This window comes from Erithacus rubecula (assembly GCF_903797595.1).
Source record: "Erithacus rubecula genome assembly, chromosome: 3".
NCBI lineage: Eukaryota > Metazoa > Chordata > Aves > Passeriformes > Muscicapidae > Erithacus > Erithacus rubecula.
The window spans coordinates 23,068,375-23,089,420 of NC_136689.1; the positions used below are offsets into that span (position 1 = coordinate 23,068,375).

Sequence of the window (21,046 nt, forward strand, 5' to 3'; positions counted from 1 at the left end):
GACCAAATACTAATTATAAAGCAGAAGCTGCTGCACACGTAAAGTTTGCTTTCTTCTACAAGTTTTATATTTTAAAGGACATAAAGGAGGACAGTTTGGGCATTTGCAAACAAACAAAATAGAAACAAATCCAGTAATCTATTGGATAACCAAACAACAATACAGCAATCCAGCCATAAACCTATCTAGGGTATCAACAAATACAGAAATAATCTAAGAAATATTACCATCAAGCAAAAAGTATAAAGGAAAAACATTAAGTGAGAAAAAAATTGCTGGACTGTAGCCATAAAATGGCCTTCACAGCTGTTTTTCTGGTCAGTTTATCCTGTGCAGCTATTTATTGCAACCCATTACAAGACTCAAGCTCCAGGACTCAGCTATCTGGAGAGGTTTTTGCCAACTTGAAGACCCATGCCTATTTATAAATTCTTTTTTAACTTCTGAACATACAATTTTTAAAAACTTCTTTCGAAAATTAATTTCAAGCTTTCCATGTACTTGGTCGAGTCTATCTTCTGGATCTTTTCCATACTTTCTCTTTTAATATCAGGATTTCTTTTGAACCCATGTTTTCTTCTACTATCTAATAACTATATATGTCTGATATATATATATATATATATATATATATGTATACTGTATAACTATATTCATACTGGACAGTGCCATGTCAAAAGCCTACTTGAATCATCCTATTGTCTCTTTTCCTGCCCTTTCAGTCTCTCTGCTTTACTCACACATCTGTTTTCAAAGTATAAAAAACTTTCCCTTCCTAATTATAGTCCCTAATTTCATTCAGTGCCTGCTATAATTTCTTAATTTACTAACTATATAATTTAACTTTGCCACATTTTCTGAAACATCTGCCAGGAAAGAAGTGCTCCAAATAGACTTACAGTATTACTGAATAGGCTGCTATTAACTACAGCCTCTCATACAGCTATCTCCATTTCTATCCACATGGAGTATATTTTTCTCTTGGCTTAGCTGATAAATCTTCTGGGATGGGAGCAAGGTTTTGGTTTGGTGTTTGAAGAGCCCTGAAGAGTAGTTTCCAACTATTTTGAGACAGACGATAGTAAAATTTAAAGAAACTTTAATAATTCATAGGGATAAAGGTTCCCTATAGAATCTGATTAATTCTGTATTAAGGAATTCAGTAATTCTTTTCTTCAAACTGCACTTTAGTTTGCTTAAATATGTGGGGAGTCTGTCCTACAGATCACTTATTAACAAGCAAAAAAGAGTATCTTTATTGGAAAGAAAGGAAGCTTCCGTACATGGCCCTGCTGAGGTACCTGCTCAGCAATGTTGGGCTCTGCAACATCTGAAGATGTGAAACATCCCTTGGGGCTGTGTGAGCACAGCTCTCCATGCCTGCACATTAATCTGTGACAGATGCACTGAATAGGCTGCTGATTTGTCAAGCAATTGCCACAGAGCTCAAGTTATGATTACAGGCAGTCCTTGCTACCAGACACCTACTGCTTTAACATCAACAATGAAGATGAGTCACTAAAGCAACTTGGGAGCATCATTGAGCAAGGGCTGAGACAAATATCTCTGTCTGCTGCACTGGTGTGTGCTGTGACATCTAAGAGAGCACTGCCACGGGGTGTTCTCTCCATTATTATCTCTCTCCCCCATGTCTGTCTCAAATATTGAAACTCCATTCCTGCTGGAAATTCAAAGGGAGAAGGAATTTTCCCCCTTCACTTTCCTCCAGTAGCCTGCTTATTTTAGAAGACTTTATCAGTCTACTCAGGCCTGAAGCTGAAGTTATTTATTGGGGTCCTTCCCCTGACCCTACTAATTCAGCTCCTCTGAGCTTTTTCCAAACAGCAGCAGCAGTAGTTTTATAAATTGGCATGATTCATACACTGCCACTCACACTCTGAAGGAGGGGTATGATCCTCTCATATGAATTTCAGTCTGGGAAAATCTGGGAAAGTTATGGTTGGCAGCAGATAAACAGAGATGGTCTGCCTGCAGACTTGGGAAGATGACTTTGCACTTCACATTCAGTTAGAAAATTATCCTTGTAGTCCTCAGACATATTCATTTAATGTGGTACTACTTTCTGACAATTGCACCAAAAAAAGTTTTCCCATACTTTTGTTTTAAATGGAATATTCTAGCTCTGGAAATACTGTTTCTATTTATATATTTACCAGCAATAATTCACATCCTCTTTTTTTACTTTTGCCTTTTAGGGAGTTTTTCCTGGGATAGATTGTCCCAGGCAAAGTAGTCAGGGATGGAAGAAGCAGAGATGGACTCTTTGATTGGTTTGCATGTGAAAAGCACAACACTGAGCACACATGTATAGAGAATATAAAAACAGCTGTATTCCCCTTAAAATGACGTCTTAAACACATTTTTGGATTAAATATATATTCAGAACAAATAACAGAAAAAATTAAAGAGGCCAGTATCTTAAAGTCACTTTCTTTAAACTTCACTTCTCAGTGACCTGCCAATCTGATGCAAACTGACAGGATAATTGATTTATTACAGTACTAAGACTTGGAGATGCAACTGCACCAGTTGCAGATTGGCAGAGGATACTTTATCCTCATGGCAATTCACAAACCTCAGAGCAGCAAATTGCAGAAAAATGTTTAACACCCCCCCTGCTATGTTCCATTTGATACAGATCTGTCAATCCTATTCTGTGCAAAGGCAGCTTTGGAACTAGGCAGACTTGTTCATCTACCAAATATGTTTATTTCAGACCCTCTATTATTAGACAGTGGCTGAGAACTTCTTTTGTTGGTCTTGTTTCCAGCCACAATGAACTTCTGCTGCATTTCTCTTGCAAGCAAGGTGGACCTTCAAGTAGACCAGGAGGTGAAATGTGAGTTCAAAAACAGATCTTTGGAAATACTTTCTCAAGACATCCTAGATATCCCCAGCTACTCAACATTCTTATCCATGACCCCTTTCTAAACAAGCTAAGCAGATTTGTGTTCCACCTGCAGTCAGCCTGTGAATTATCTGCTTTATCTGAATGGATAGCTGGCACCTGAACCTGACACCCTGTGCCAAACACTAACAGCCTGAAGCATGTGCCTGTTCAAACTACATCTGATAGCATCATTCATATATAGAACTGTGTGCAAACACTGGAGCAGAGATGGGTTTGGGATAACACAGACTCCCCCAGCTATCATGAGCATTTTATTTCTTAGGAAGGAAAAAATGAATACATTCCAAAAACGAACAAGATGTAACAGAGGCAAATTAAATGCAGATGATAAGATGTCACAATTTTAGGCATCAATTGCTTAAATGCAAATATGATATCCTAATCACCATGTTCTGGAACTAAGTCTTTAATTTAGACCAGAGTCTTCAAATCAGAAAACACAGAGTGATTTCAGTAGGTGCTGTGAACATGTAGCTCATTGTGAACTCCCTCAGAAACTTGATCTGAACCAATGAGGGAAAACACTTTCTCCCTCTTTTTCTTCCATTTAGATTACTAAATAGAGATTTTTTTTTTTTTTTTTTTTTTTTAAGCTTGGAAATGCCAAATTTGAGAGCCTTGAATAAAAGTCCTCACAACAACACAACTTCTGCATGTGCCAATTATGTGATAATCCATTTAAATTCTCCAGGAAAAAATGCTTTTAACTAAAAAACCAAAAAACCAAAAAACCAAAACTTAAACCAACTGATACCAGCACTGTGTTAAAAGGATGCCACCTACCGGGCACCTCATCAACCTCCAGCAAAAGATCTGGAGAGGCAGTTGAAGTATATCAGAGAAAAATAAATAACACTGCTTTGTAGGGTAGCTTCCTAAAACTGGATGAAGAAAATTAAAAATTAATACCTCTCAGTGCTTCCTAAGCATGGGGTTTTCCACAAGCTCAGGTTTTTTTTCTTTTCTGCCAGCTTTATCATGCCTTTTTTTCTCTAGTAGCAGCAGCATCAACAATAGCCATATTTCACAAGCATTTATTCTTGTATTTTCCTATTAACTCTTTTCCCCCAGTGCTTCTATTCCTGATGAGAAGGCTGTATCTTAACAATCTATTTACCATTTTTTTCTTTTCTCCTCCATTGGCTAACAGGTTCTGTCCAGGCTTTCCTTTGAAAATAATTAAAAGATGCAATGTATGCACATACATGCAGAGACGCACACAAGCAAACATGAAGGAATTAATACCATGTTTTAGGGGAAAATCAGGCTGTACTTTAGGCTATGCCTGGTGTGCTCAAAAGGAAAAGTTAAAAAAGAAGTTTCAGATTTGAGTTTATATTTCCTGGGTTTGGGAGATTATTTCAGTCCTGTTATTTAATTGCTCAGCCACTACACTCTGCCTCAACTACTGGGTCTCCTTGTTATTTAAAATATTGGTTTCTAGTAGGAAATTGCCAAGTATACTTATATCTAACATCCCTTCCAATTATGGTGTGCAAGATACCAGAAAAATCCTCAGAACTGGAATGAATTTATAGTCTCCATTATTAAACATAAAACTTCAGAGAAGTGTGTAGCTCTTGCCCATGTCTTGTTAAAGACTACTAAAAAAACCCAGAGGGACGAGTTCTCATTTACTACTTAGACCAATTTATTCAATTTATTCAATTTATTTATATCTATTCAATTTATTCTAGCAGAGTTAAAAGACTTTACAAACATGAATTACATTTATATTACCTTCTCCAGATTCCTTTTCACTAACAGATTAACATAAAGTAATATTAATTATATAAGTAGATTTTAAGTCTTTGAATTAGATCCTATTCTCATTTTCACTATGTTCACTGTTTGCTACATTGACAGCACAAAGAGGACTTCCTATGAATCAATTCCTTTCAAGTAAGAATTAAGGCTTTAATACAGCAAGTGTGATGTACACGGGGTCACAGGACTGGTTTACATAATTTTAAAAGAAATATCAATATGCCTTCTAAGATTATCATTCTTTTCATAATTGGAAGAAGTATTTGGTGCAGTAACTGACATGGTAAGAGTACAGATGTGGGATGGTCAGTCAGGCTGGTCAGTCAGGCTGGCCCCACCAGCACAGCTTGGAACTGCACTGCTGCCCCAGGCACATCCCTGTCCTATTAGTGATCCTACATATTAATGGCTGGCTTCTTTTTCCTTCTGCTTCCACTCAGAGTCAGGATTGAAGCACGAGAGATGGATTTTATGTTTATTAATTTTTGTGTATAGTACAGGGAGTTTTACAGCACTTTTATCTAACAAGCTGGAAGCAAGAAAATTTAGCTGTATTTTGCTTATTACAAGGTCTTTTAAAGGCAAACAGTACAATTAAAAGCTAACATCTATATTATTTATACTTTTAACCCAATGACCAACCACCTGTGACCTGCACTGCAGTACTTTCTATCTAACTAAAAACTACTACCTAAAATCAAGAAGGAATACGAAGGAAGAAGAAGCCACCACCCAAGAATTTCCATCTTGTCCCATACTTATTACTATACTCGAAAACCCCAAATTTCAAACCCTGCACCATGTGATATTACACACTTCTATTCAAACTACACACCAGTGATTCTAACTCCATTACTCAAATTTGGAAACCTTCTCCAAGGCCTCAAGTCAAAGGATCAGTGGGTCAAAGGGTCAGTGCCAGAAAGCACAGAAAGTTTAAAACTCCCAGGCTTTAGGGTTCCAACACTGTCCCACATATCTGCTAGCCAGGAAAGGTGAAAGAGGTGCTAGCTTCCCTGGATTACACTTTTTGAGGCCACCACACACAGCCTCCACACCAGGAGTACCTGGGATCAGTCCTGGCTCCTCACCAAACACCAAGATTAATTTTGTCAAGTATTTTTACTATATTTTACCATTTTACTTCCAGGCATGAAAAGACAGATGCTCTGATTCCAGCCTGCATAACCACTGATTTAAAGGTATGAATTCAGGCTAGTGATTTAAGTGGTTATGACTTATTTATGGAAATGCCTATTATACACTGTTTCACAGTCCCTGAATAAGGAGAGTTCTGCCCAAGGGTAGCAGAAATTATGGGAAGAAAAATGCAAAAGAGAGGGTTTCTTTAATTATTAGCCAAGATTGGCTCTAAGCAGAGTGGTAAAATAAGGTCTGTGAGCAGATGGGATAGGGGCCTTGTTTCAACGTGACAGGAATTGCATCCTGCACACAGACCATATTTTAAAAGTGTATCTCCTAGCTATAGAAACACCTAATTCAACCTAAATAAACAATGTAGACAGAATTTCCTTTTCCTCCTCTTGGGAATAGTTACATCACAGAAGTTAGTTTGCATACTCAAGAAGTTTTGCATTTTTCTTCTTTGTTTGGCAGTGCTTCTTACTTTCTGTATTTGCCTTAAAAAGTTCACTGAGGATGAGGGTAATATGGAAAATAGTTTCTGAAATGCTGCTTTAATAAAATTATAGAAAAATATCTAAATTACTGATTTTTAAGAATATCAAATCTACCTTCTCAGACTTTCCACCCTCATGCTTTGTCCATACCCAAGGATTACCTTGAAATATCAAAGACAATTAAGAAGGAGGAAACTGCTCAGGAATAATCACGTACAAATTAAGCAAAATGGAGAAAGAGGAAAGACAGTTTTTGACTACCTCTCTCTCTCAAATAAATGTGTGAATATTTGAAGGGATTTCCAAAAGTCTCTCTCTTTTTTTTACTTTTAACTGGGAGTTCTGTCATACATAATCCTATTGCTTTGGGATTCAGCAGATTTTGAGGAAGTCGGTGTGCCAAACAGGATTTCACCAGCATGTTATTCCTCTCTTTGTGTACAGACATTGACACAGATATGAAACCCCATGAGAATTCTAGAGGTATCTTAAGTATGGTAAACAAGTATCTTAGATATTTTACAGGATTTTAACTACTTTAAATAACAGATCACATCTCATATTAGCTCCTGTCACAGAAAAACCTCTTCCTGCACATTTCCATCTCTCTGATAGGATGGGAATGCTTCCAACTATGGGAGCTACCTCATGCCCTAGCACCACTTCATTTCTCTCGCAGTGTGCAAAATCTGCTCTTAAAAAATGCCTTAAAAGGAATCAAAGTATGAAGAACAGAGATGTACTTCTTTTATCAGGCTAATGGTGATGATCCACAGGGAAAATGTGAGTTCTTCATGGACTAGCATGAAACCTGAATGCTAACAGTTAGTCTGACACTACCTGGCTGTCAGACTGCCACATTCTTGAAGATTGATGAGCTTTAGCCAGCAGCATTAAGGTCACTTTAACATTAGCTCTCAACAGTATTCAAAGTATAACAGCTTTAGCTTTCTGGGTTTTTTTGTTGGTTTTTTTTTTTTTTTTTGGTTTTTTTTTTGCAGTCTAAGGCATTTAAATTTTTGCATTGTTTTCACTTTCCACCTTTGCTTTTACTAAAGGATGAAATTTTCACCAAAAACTGTGAGTTCAGTGATGTTAAAAGATCTTCCAAAGAAAAACATGGTTTGTAAATCACTGGTGTCCATTCGTCACATAAGGTCTCCTCTCTTGGAATAAAATTAATAAAACCAAATTTGTGTAATAAAGTCATAATTAAAGCCTCCCCAGATTATAAAGGCAACTCCAAAGTTAGAAACCACTTGCATAACCCTTATTTAGCCTTTTTGGGAATAGTTACTACAGTTTTAAATGCTAGTTCTCACACTTCTTTTGCCCTTCTTCCCTGTGTTTTTAAGGATGAACAGTGCCCACTTAGAGAAAAGTGATTCAGTACTTTATCACTGATACATACATAAAACCTTTCATGGTAAACAGATTTATTAATTTCTCTACATGGCTTTTTCCTTGGTGCTCATTTCTGCAGTATAACTGCTTCACTGATAATTAACCTCCAAAGTACTGCTGTTTGGTGAGAGATGGCAGTAGCATGATTCCATGGATAAGGAGTCAATGTTGCATTGGTGAACAGGTACATTTTCCCTTAATCAATGACTTCTAAAACTTACTATCTGCTTTCAATAGCTCAGCATATCATACACATGAAGGATGGAGAAGCAGTATCTAACACATAGAAGGAAAAATATTTAAAATATAGCTGAACTGTGAATTGTGCTTTTGTAAATGTTGCATAAATGTACATCACTATTGCAAAGTCCACGGCTCATGCAGCACATCCTGTAGAGGTATTTTCCCATGGAATGTTGCCTTTTATTTCAAGGTAAACAGTGTCTATTTTCTAAATTTCTCAGGCCATTTTTTAAATTGCAATAAAAGCCTTTTCTTCCTTCAGGTTCTTACAGAGATAACATGATTTCTGCTATTTAGCAGGTGAGTTGCTTACTCTCCTCTGAGTTTAATTTCTTTTGGAGAGATCAGTGCTTTCAGCTCTTTTCCTTCTTCCATTTTTGGATATGCCTGGATGTCTCCTTTCGAGACCACAGTAATTCCCTGAGTCATAAATAAAATTGGCTGTAAAGGACCTCTGGAGATAATCTAGTAAAACCCCCTGCTCAAAGCAGGGCTAACTTCAAAGCTGGATCTGTTTATTCAAGGTCATACTCACAAGGAGGAGAATTCCACAGCTTCACTGGGCAATCCATTCCAGTGCTCTACTGTTACCACTCCTCTGCTTGCTAATGATTTGGATCTGACTGATTTTGAAATGTCCCCCATATAATGTGATTAACACTACTGGATTTTAGTAGCACTCACTCTGGTAAGAGTGTGAGACATTCTGATATTCCAAGACCTTTCTTCTTCGATATATCATGTACAGACAATTTACCAGTAGATTTTCTGAAACACTGCCTTCTGGATAAAGTATTGGAAAACACTAATTAGCTGCTCTCCTTGTCCTATCAGACTTTCCAGTATCAAACTGTGCATCTAACATAATGAATTTGGTTGTTAGAGAGGGCCTGGAAGTGATGACATTTAGCATGAGTGGGTTGTTTTGTTCCTGTCTCATTGCATGATTGTTCTTGTGTTGATTTGTTCTTGATTCATCGCCTTAAAGATCTTTAATATCTATGCACACATGGAATACCCCATCATTTTTCTTCTCTACTGCTGTCATCAAGTGCACCCTTTCCCGTGGCTTCTTCACTTTTCTAATTATCATCTTTATTGCCAAGGGGCTCGCAGTGGAAATAGCTATCATAGAGCAGTGCACTTCTGGTATTGCCTTCTAGGCAGATTCTGCTGTGAACAGTTGATGTCCTCAGTTGTCAAACACACTCATAAACAGTTACACAGGCCAAATATTCTTCTCCAGTTTTTACTGTTTTTAATGCATTTCTCAAATTTAATGTATAGCTAACCTTTCTATGCAAAATTATTTCTCTAGGAGTGTCTATTATAGAGATAGCTGGATGATTACTTGTATCTTTGGACTTTTATCTGCATAGAATAAATATTCTTGTATACTACTAGCCATGTTTTATGCCACATATTCAATTTTTCCTAAAGTTAGTCCCAAAACTTGTCCCCAGTACTGATGCTCATTTTTATGGCTATTTTTTCTTAATTTATTTGAAAAGATGGATGTCTCACCACTATAAATCTCCTTTTTTAAACAGCAACATTTCTGCTGGCTGCTTTCCCCAGCAACATTCTTCAGCTGCACACTTTTCACCTTTGATCTCCTCAGTTTGCTTTGCAGTATTTTGCACACATATTCTTAAACACCTGCTTTTCATTTTCCATTTTATGATACTCCCATGCTCATGGGCAGCTTGCTGGGTTTGTGGCTCTGGACATTCTTTCTAAAGTGTGAACTTTAGTGGGTGTTTTCTCTGGGACTATGCACCCAAATGGCAGCTGACCCATATTTTATCTTCTACATATCATCAACGTTACTGAAACGTCCCCTAATCTGACCTGTATCTTTTATGCTCTATTTTAGTTATATTCTAGGATGTTCAAATCTCCTCCATTAACATACATACTTTTATTTCATTTTTACCTCTCCTGAGCAAAAGCAGTCTTTTTGTAATCATTTTCAGCTGGTTGATTTGGTCACACCAAAGGACTCAATAAGTCCTTAGCTTTCCTAAGATTTCCTTGCTCAACAGAGAATTTCTCTCTGAAACCATGTACTTCAAATTGCTCCAACTGTCTACCCACATTTCTTCTGTCAGCTTCAAAACTTTTGCCTTGTAGACATCTACAAATCTTCTCATCTCTCTGTACAAAATAATATGAGAAGTAGGATCTACCTCATTCTTTAACTGAAGTCCAGAAAAAAAAACCCAACAAAAAGCAACCAAAAACAAAAACCAGAAGATTCCATCAACCAAACCTGTGCATTAAATGAAGCTTTTTTCTTTCAGAAGGTCTACACTTCTAGCCTTCCTCTGTGTGAGGAGCATAAATTTTTCTCCACTTTCTGTCTGTGTGTTTGGTTTAAATTACTACTATGAAGACTGATACATGGCTTACAGTCTGCAAGTCCTGCTCACATACTGGATGTGCTGAATTAAAGAGTTGCTAAAATTAATTAACTTTCCAGATAGCTTCTGTACCCTGCCCACTGAAGCCTGACATGATAAACCCACGAAGAATAAATACCACCATCTTAAGATCACTACACCAGCATTTTAACTGCACATGGTGAAAATGGTTCAGGTAAGAGACTAGAGCCTGTGAACTCTGCTGCAAAAGTTCACCAAAAATCTTCACAGAGCAGAATATGGGTGAGATTCTGGCAGGTCATGCAGGACTGGTGCATTGCCAAGGGTATTGCCTCTTTCTACTCTAAGCTTTTCCATTATGAGCTTTTTTTTGTTGTACTCCTGTCTCCTCAGCACTAAATTCTAATTCCATTATTCCTCTTGCATGTGTGAAACTTCCTCTGCTCTTCTTTTGTAGTTTAGGTGTGTTCTCTTAGCTCTCTCTTAGGCAGCAGAAACTGGCTTATACTACCTCAAAACTGTGACTCCAGAGGAAAGCTCTAGAAGATCTGGCCTGTACATGTGTGGGTGTGTTCCTGCACAAATGTAGAAGGTTCAGTCTTGACTCAGAAGCCATCTACTGCCAAGTCCAATTTCCACTGCATGGTAGCACAAGAATTTCTCAGGCAAATAGAGCGACCAGAACTTGTGAGCATAAGCAGAGCAATATATCAGGCACTGGAGATCTTCAGAGATCATGAAAATTATCTGGCTAAAATTTTCCAAATAAATCCGACAGGCTGAAGACAGAGATTTTTTTTTCTTTTTTTTTTTTAAATAAGTCTGTACTGTGAATAGGGCTGTTTTCCCTCCCAGTATCTCTTCCAGTCTGGTACATCCTTGTCCATTCAAACCATGTACACTGCTGAGATCAAGTCACTTATTATATTACAAAAATATTTTAAAAATTAAAATAGTATTTTAATATAAAATTTTGAGCACTTGCAAAAGTATTTTTATAATGATAATAAAGCAAATATTTTGCTTTAAAAACCCCATAATTAATTTATATGTTTAATTTTCACTTCAAAAAAATTTGAACATTTTCAACAGTAAAATTAGTTTTGCAATTTCTTTAATTCTACACTGAAGTAATTGGCATAATTAACTTTCTTCATATATTAAACCTGTGTGATTTCTCCATGTGAAATTTCACATCAATTGAAAAAAATATAATTCATCACTTCAAAAAACCCCTCATCAAACGTGTTCTTTGATGTGGCATGTGATGTGTGTGTAACATTTGATGATCCACATTACAGTAAATAATATACTGACCATATGTTGCAAGTTATGCAAATAAGTAGGTAAATTATAGGCTTTGATAGGGCAATGTCTCAATATTTTGCAAGGGGATGGAGATGCTTTCAGTTAATATTTGAGATTCCTCAGAACCTTTTCTGCATACAGTGCATACATATCTCCTGGCTTAATCACACTCATTTCTCACACACTGTAGGCCACTAAGCCCCACTTCTTTACCTCTTATTAAAGGGGAGGCTGCTAGTTTAAATGCAAAGATTTGTGTAATTTGTCATTGTGGAGACAGCTCAAACAGCTGCATCAACGAGAAAATGCTGGAGTAGGTTTGGATTATTATTCTGCATGTATCTGAAAAGCAGATGAAAAAGAAGGGATAAATTTATTTGGTGACTACCTACTGGTTTCTCCAGTGATGACCTCTGATTACACCAGGCATTTCATGGGACAAACACTTTTCTTCCAAAATATTTCAGATCTGATTGCCAGTAAAGTCAGCAGGCATTTAAACACTTATAAGTCCACACTTGTTTTCTTTTCAGTGCTGAAATTACTCCAGCCTTTAGGAAGTATACACTATCAAATACCCAGAGACAACAAAAACAAAAAAATGCAAGAAAAAACAGCTGACAAGAAAATACTGGGTCTGCTTTATCAGTGAGAACATATGGTAACAATGATTATTATTTATTACTTGATCCTGCTTCAACTCAAAATGTACTTGGCAACATTTGAACACAGAAGAAAACATTGTATTCTAACACAAAAGAGCTCAAAAGCTTAAAAGTGTCAGACCCTTCAGCAGTCTGTAGGAGGGGAAATGGTCCTGAGAACATTAAAGGAAATCTCCACTCACACCATTTGTTCCTCATCACCGAGTTTTAATCAAGACCAGGGCTTAAAGGACTTGTTAAACCCCAGCTACAGCTCTGCACAGTAAGGAGCCCGTGATCAGCTGTCTATGTCTATGTCTAACTCCTTCAGTTTCTCAGTGTTCTTAAACACCCTGAAGCAAAGCCAGAGATTTAGCTAGTTTGACTAAACTGCCCTTTGAAATGTAAATTGAATTTCCCCTGCTACAATATAGATAAATGGAAGACAGTGCTGTCTGTTAGATAATCTGGCATTTTGTAGCACAACTTCCCAGTTCATCTCTGCCACCAAATGCTCAGGTGCATACAGCATTCAAAACACCTCTTTCCTCTGAGTTCTTATCCAGAGAGATCCAAATTTTAGTCAAATGAGAACACTCATCAGTTGCAGATACCTTTTTTACCAAATTCAAGAAATGTCAGGAAGTTTCTCTAAGCAATCTAAGTAGTGAAGGTGTAAGCATCCTCTCTCTCCTGTCCTTCAATACTTAAGGCTGGATGAGACTGCACATGGCATATTTGAGAGTATGAAATGCTCACTCTGTACAGTGAGCTAATATAGTGTGGAGAGAGACTATCATGGCAATGTAAAGATCATCTAATGTCTTTTGTGTTCATTTTACTACGATGATGACAGCCCAAAACATAAAAAGAGCTGTAACTTTATGCGACAGCATTCCTGCCTCTTCCATAAGGAATCATACTTCTCCATTAAGAAATGCTTACCCTCTATCTGTTAGCTGGCACCATCATGTTTCAACAATGAAAAGGAAGTGCAAAGCAAGAGAGGGGCCTAGTGATGAAGCACCCACACAGTACAGGTAACTAAGACTACAGAATACAAGCTACAGACTAAGGCTACAGGTTACTAAGATTATGTGGTATCAAATAAAGTTGGAAAAAAATATCATGGTGATAGATGTGCTCAAAATCATGTAGCTTTGGCAAAATAAAGAGAGACATAAAAAGTTTTTTCTACTGAAGGAAGTGTAAAATATCACCAGTTTGCCACTGAACCATAATGGGGGTAAATTCAAACAGAAAAGCAATTTTGAGGACTCATGTTGCTTCTTTGCAGATCACAAGCCACATCCAGTTTGGCCTTGAACACTTCCAAGAATGCAGCATCCATAACTTCTCTGGGCCATCTCCTCAAGTATCTCACCACTCTTATCTAAAGTTTTTTTCTGTTATACAATCTACATCTGCCCTCTTTCAGCTTAAAGCCATCTCCCTTTGTCCTACCACTACATGCCCTTGTAAAATGTCACTCTCCAGCCCTCTTGCTGACTTACTTTAAGTACTGGAGGGCTGCTATAAGCCCCCTGGAGCTTTCTCTTCTCCAGGCTAAACAGCCCAAACTCTCTCAGTCTGTCTGAAGACACAGAAGTGTTACAGTCCCTCCTCCAGAACTGCTCCAAGGTTCACATCCTTCTCATGGTGGTCCCAGAGCTGGATGCAGCACTGCAGGTGGGGTCTCACAAGAGCAGAGCAGAGTGGGAGAATCACCTGCCCTGACCTGCTGGTCAGGCTGCTTTCTCTGCAGCCCAGGACATGACTGACTTTCTGGGGTGCTTGAGCACATGGCCAGCTCATGCTGAGCTTCTCCCCAGCCTGCTATTCTATGGTTCAGTTAAATCATGATAGCTAGATATGCTACAGATAACTACGCAGGCACACAAAACTTGTAGGGAAGATCAAAATACAAATAAAACAACTGAAGAGCTATCTGTGATTTTTCTAAGCAGTTAACACTCATTGCTGATATCAGCTTGATGGAAATCAAGACTAAAAAAAAAGAGTCATCCATCTGCATACATCATAGCTTAGATGCTACAGTCACTTGAGCTTTCTGATGTGAGATAATGTCTCAGTGCTACCTGAAAGAAACAGAAGAGGCTAATTCGAGCTATGAGTTTATTTAGTCTTTGGTTCTCTTTCTTTCTCTTCCATCAAGCTGTAAACAGTGCCATGAATTACACTAGTTTTTGTTATGTGAGCACTGAAAACTAAGTAAATATTTCATTATTAAAAAGCCACAAGTAGAAAATGTAGTTCACCTTTGAGGGGGCACTGTGACAAATGCAGAGCCTCATTCCAGTCACTAATGAAAGGTAAAATCAAAGTTTAGCTTGTTTTTGTTTTACAAGTATATCTCAGCAGTCTTAATCATGAAGCTTTGACATCTTTGTAATGTTGTAATGTTGTAATGCAATACTGTGTTTTCAGAGACATTTAATATATTTAAAATAGATGTTTTTAATTGTCAGCTTAATTCTGAGAAGACAACTCTGAAGACATGGCACATTTCATCTTGACTCTAACAACCTCCAAATATGTCTGTAAACTCACTTGACATTGCCTACAGACTGTTCAATTTCTAGAAGAAGTAACCAGAATAAAAATATTATTTTCTAATTGTTGAGGGGCAGTTAAGCACTTGTAGACTGCCCAGGAAGAGAAAGGCATTTAAAACACCTCCTTTGTAAGAATAACAATTTTATTTTTTTTTTAACAACCCCAAGGTAATGAGGACATCACAAAATAAACATGTCAAAGCTACCAAAAAAGTTTATTTCATACCTACCATTAGAGCTATCTTGAATAAAATGCAGTGAAATAATAGATTTTAAAATACTGCTTATTTATTCAAATTTATCAAATGTATTATTCATCTAACTCTTGGTAATAGTTAACATTATTCATTAAAAACCACAGGCAAAGTGATTTGGTTCTTACATACACTGCTGGATATGACCAAGCAAGAAATTATTTGCTAAACAGTGTCACATGAAACTGTAACACTGAAATGTGACTTATTAAACTGAAGTGCATGCTTATTTCAGAAAACATTCCTAAAAGTGTGGTGAGAACAGACATTCTGCCATACCTCTTATATTCATATCTCTTCAGGTCTTCTATAAGTGACAAAAAAGCCAGATGCCACACTTTGTTACCTTTTCTGAACCTCACATGATAACTCTGGAAAGAGGAGTATGGACATTATGTTGAGGTACAGTAGACAAGATGTACTTACAGGAACTGCATTTTTCAGTTGGTTTTGTGCACAATATCTACAGGTAAGAAAATAACTACTGAACCCTCTGTCCATCTCCTGGACACAGGATTCTTCCTCCCCCCATGTTTCCTCGGTCTCTGGTGCACAGATTAATCTGATCCTTGTGGAAAGCCACCTTTCAGGACTAGACCTTCAGTATGTAACTTTCTAAAACCAGTTCTAGTTCTGACTACCATATGATCCTAATTCAGAAGGCATTTTGGGACTCATGGAAAAACACACAGCAGCACACCTCTGACAAGCTTTACATATATTCTTGTTCTCAGTGCTATTCCCTATCAACTATGAGCAATGACTACACTTTCTTCTTATGGCTGAACACCCAAATTTCTTGTACTTCCTTGGCTAAGGGGTAAATCTTTGCATACAAATCCATACAAAACAGCACAAAGAGTCAAAAGGAATTCACTCCCAGAGGACACCTACCACCCCCAGGTCCTTCCCATGCTGCTTAACTGAGCCACCTCCAGAGCATGGAGCCAGCTGAACAGCTCACAGGCTCTCTGGTAAGGCAAGACCATATCCTTGGTTTGTTCAGAGGATGGCCTGAAGAAAGATTCCTGTGGTACCTGTGGATATCACCAAGTGTCCATCTGAAATGGCTGTAAATTTGGAATTTCCAATGGCAGGAAATTTGGATTTTCCAGTTGTAACTTCCAGGTGACCATCAAGCCCAACATTGTTAGCAGTGTTCCTTCTCAGCAGAGACATGGACAATTCCCTGTGCTCTTGTTATCTCATATAAAGTAGTTCTTCATGTGAGCAATTCAGTGTGTCTCTTCATTTAAGTTACTTCGAAATTCACTCCATTGAAGTGACTAAAAATGTCAAATGGAAAGTGGGTATAAGAGCAAAAACCAATATAAAACAATGTGTAATTATACACTGTTCTGTGGAAGGCCAATGCTACTAATATAGAGATTAATACTGAAGAAAATAAGATCAGTGGAAAATAAATTCAGCCTTAAGGTGTTGGTCATTCATTTCTGGGTACCTTTATCAGAGACTCAATTAACATTTAATCCTCTTAAAAAGAGCTCAGTCTACTGTTGTTAAGCACAGAGTATTCATGTTTCAGACCGAGATCGTCATCTGGCCTTTGGCTAGATGTCTTAGACCTTCTTGACTATTTGCACTGCAAATTTTTCAGGAGAGTGAATTTAACTCTATGTGTGTAGTTCTAGGTAGGGAGCTGACTGGATGCCACTCTAACACAAACAATAGTTGAAAGCATGTAAAAGGATTGCTCCTGAAAGGCCCAGGTAAGTTCTGTGCTGGCATTAATATGAGTTTCAATATTGACAAATGACAACAGTTAGGACCCAAACATTTATTGCCAGAAATAAAACAAAACTGAGTTTACCAGCTTACTAATGGCAGAACCAACTAACACTTTCAAAACTGAATTTCATTGTATTTGCTAGCCTAATTTAAGTCCAGTATAGTTCAATTATTTAGTTAATTATTTTCCCAAAATCTTCTATTTGCATGCACCAAGAAAAAAAATAAGCATAGCAGAGTCTTTTTTTTCTATCTAATGATTTTTCAGGAACTTCAAGTCATTATATGCTCTCTCTTCCTCTATTTTCATTTATACAAATCTAGTAGGAATTACTGGCAGCTATGTTGGTCATGCCACAATTATTATGTAACAGGACTTGCAGGTAGCTTCTTATAGGTCCACAGATACAGATTTAAAATTAACTGGATAGGTTTTAAACATGATTCCATTTTATCTCAATCTAGAGAGCTGGAAAAAGAATAATTTATCAAACCTTCTGTAGAACATTGTTTTCATTGTTAACAAAAAATCACAACTTTTCCAGATACTTTCCAAAATCACTCAACTGTAGACATGCAAAAAAAAGTTTGCTAAACTAGATTCTGTCAGTTTATGAAGCTAATCTTTGTAAACATATTACTCATTAGTATTTCATTTAGGTTTTTAGAAAAGATGATTCTGTTCATTCATCTCTCAATGAAGCTTATGAACTGCAGAGAACTAAACTGTAACATGGCTCATTTGTTTGCTGACATTTTACTATAATTCACATATTTAACAGTTTACTTGTAAACTTCTTTACCACTAACAAAATAATAGGATAATATTCCCCCCATGCTGCTTGAATACCTGCTTGAATATGTGGTGCATATGCAAACTGGAATCCAACTTTTTTATGAAAAAGTGATCGAGTCTGATGAAACATAAAAATTGGAGCATAAGGCAAATCTGAACTGCCAGCTCCTCTTGAAAGCACAATGCAGTTTTCTATAGAGCTTTTTTAAACAAGCATTGAGACCTGTGTGGCTCTTATCCATGATTCTAATGCAGTACTATGTAGAGTTGTTTGAAATGCCATCACCAGTCAGATTTAAACATTGCCACTTGAATTTCTAAGTAAATTTGGCTGGCACTCGCTATAAATGATAATGAAGAAATGGTGACACCTCCACCCTTTGGAGGGGTTAATTGGGATTTTGCCATTGATCTTAACAGGATCAGCATCTACCCAAGATTTATAAAGTTTGCATACTCTAATATTCTCATGCCAGTAGGTACAGTAGCACAGTATTTTAGTTCATTCAGAACTATTTCATGTCAGCCAGCATATAACAGCTATAGTAAGCATCAGAGTGGTAGCTTAGCAAAAGTTGCCAACTGGCAAAGGTTATCACACGTCTGAAGAAATTACAATGAAGTATTAGCTCTCCTGCATTTAATTTACCTACTTGACAATTATGCCTAGGATTCTGAGAGATAAATTAAATTCCCTCTTCAGCTCAATCTGCAGCTTGAGTTGTTGGTAGCAAAGAAATGGTATCCTGGTCAGCCTGATACACTCAGCCCTAAAGCAGCATATGGACCCTTTCACTGACCAAACACGAGGGTTCCCCCCAGAGTATCATCCTTCAACCACTAAAGGGGAAAAGGAGCTGAAGCAAAATCTTAATTTCATTCAGTGCCTATAAAAAAAGTGAAGGCATTATATTGTGATGTCTTGTTTAATTCATTCTAAACTCCCTCTAATCAGACTACTTAGCTCAGTCCTGAGAAGAATATCATGCACTGCATTACCCTTAAGAAGTTCAAGGATTGCCAGTGTATGTAAAAGCTTGGCAGGAAGACATTTGTTAGATATCGACAATATTGACTTCAAGAGGTCTTAGGATACACATCTTTCTATTTACTCTTTTTATGAATGATTTTTTCATTCATCATTTCAGCTTCAATTGCCATTCTGTAACTAAAATAAACCACAAGTTTTTCTCTTTCCTTTGCCAATTGTCAACTACATTAACCTTGTCAAAAAAACCCACAAGAATGAAATCAATATAGCAATTTAAAGACAAAATTGGCAGGCACTATATTGTACTTGGACACATCCAGTAAATAGACTCATACATCAATCTGTCGTCATCAATGGCAATACTCTGAAACCTACTAATGTTGTTTATTACATTTGCGGTGTGAAACGCCAAAGTAAGTACAGATATCGGTCCAGCAGATGGAAAACGACACAGGAATAATATCTGACATGCCTGAGAAGCACGAACTAGTGACTCAGGTGTCATTTAAACGCCGTGTACTTCCAGCACGGAGAGCGGCTGCTCTGTAGCCGGCACGGCACCGGCAGTGCCCCGCTCGCCACAGGAGCCGCGGCGCTCGCCCCGGGAGGGACCCGCCGTGCCCGTCCCCGGCCAGCGGCGGCCGCCGTCCCTCGCCCGCAGCCCCGGGGCGCCGCAGCGGGTCGGAGCTCCTGCAACCCTCCCTCTCCCCAGCCCGTGCGCTGCCAGCCAGGCGCCGGGTGTCCCGGTGCCCGCTCCCCGCCCGCCCGCGGGTTCGCTGGACCCCGCCGCCTCTCCCGGCGGGTGCGGAAGCGAGCGGCGAACTTGCCGGCACTTACGGTGGCAGCGCTACCGGCGCTGGCGCGGCACCTCTCCCGGCCTCCCGTCACCTCGGGCCACCTCCGCGGCGGCTCCGTGCCCGCGGCGGAGCAGCCCGGCCGCCCCCTCACTCCTCGGAGCGGCGCATGGCGCTGCCCGCCCCCCGACAGCCGCCCGCTGGGTCCCCGCGTCCCGGAGGGGGCGGACAGCCACCGGCCAGGGTCCGGCCCCTCCGGCGGGGCTGCGCCTCGGGAAGCATCTGCCTCGCCTCTCCCGCGACGCGCCCGCTCCCGCTCCACCCCGGGCGCGGCGGGGCTTCGCGCCGACGTCGGTGCGGGGCGGCCGGAGCCCGCCCGGCGGCAGCGCCTCCCCCGCCCCCGCCCCCGCCGCTGCCGGAGCCGGGCTGGGGCTGCGGGGGCGGCGGGGAGCGGGGCCGTGCGGCGCTCCCGGCACAGCGCTCGGGAACGGGGATCCTGCTGCGCGGGGCTGGGGACACGCGGGACAGACACAGGGACTCGTCCTCTCGTCCCCGCGGGGGAGGAGAGGCGGCAACGCGGCCGACTGCCCTCTGTACCGAGGGTCCCTTCCGTGCGGGGCCGCCGCCGGCCCGGCTCTATCCGCAGCGAGCCCGTCCCCCCCGCAAGAGCTCGGACTCTGCGGTGTCAGAGGCCCGGAGGGGACTTCGCCTCCTCCTCCACCTCCTCTTGGAGAGAAGGTCCTCAGACCCGAGGCAGCGTTGAGGTTCTATCGCGGGCATCTTTAGGAAGGAAAGCCGGGGGATGCAGGGCGTGGAGCGTGGGACCCCCGCGGTCCGGCACCGGGGCGGGCGGGGCGCTGCCCCCGCAGCGGATCGAGGGCTGCTGGGGCCCCTGGCCGCCCCGGGGATGCTGTCCCGCGTCCTCCCGTCTGCCCCGAATCCTCTGATGCTCTTCCAGCTTCCATGAACCATCTACCTACCGTCCACCAAGCTGGGGAGGATGAAGAAGTGGCCGCAGCATTCATCGGATGGCAGAGTCATCTAAATTCCCGTTTCTGCTCCAGAAGTCATGTGAGCGTTTTAAACTAACTAACTCTAGGAAGAGCCCGAGAAAGACCTGGTTCCAAGCACCTCTGGGCACCTCCGGTCTCCTCAGAAAAACCCCAGCTACACGGGCATCCTGGGGCAATTGAGCCAACACTCGCAGAAGAGCGTCGAGTGCTTGTGCACGAAGTAGGTCAGGAGGTGACTTTTCTGCTACGACTGTTCCAAGCTCCCCAATGTTTAAATATCCCGAGAGCCACAGTGAGGGTGGGAGCCGGAGCGCACGCACGGTGATTCACCTCAGCACTCCTGACGAGCGTGTCAGTGCGGGCAGCAGGTAGTGGGGCGTCTTCCCAGCAGGTGGAGTCAGGAGGCAAACAAAAACTTGCTCAAAAGGTACCACCACCCGACTGAGGACAGATTTTTTCTTTCGTTTTTCTGTGTGAAGGATGTTGTTACCATCAAATAGAACAAACTCTGGCTTTAAAGTCCCCTGGCTTACTTCTGAATGGAAAGTTAG

General features: G+C 40.1%; 1 protein-coding gene across 2 annotated transcripts in view; it reads right to left on the bottom strand.

Moving 5' to 3' along the window:
* CALCR (calcitonin receptor) overlaps nt 1-19,803 on the bottom strand; it is a 147,122-nt gene extending 127,319 nt beyond the window's left edge. The window contains exon 1 of one of the 2 annotated variants that reach the window (XM_079301024.1): nt 19,526-19,803. The gene's annotated coding sequence lies outside the window, so the exon portion shown is untranslated. The remainder of the gene's footprint in view (nt 1-19,525) is intronic. The other variant, XM_079301023.1, reaches the window with a different exon arrangement.
* Between the last annotated feature and the right edge of the window lie 1,243 nt (nt 19,804-21,046).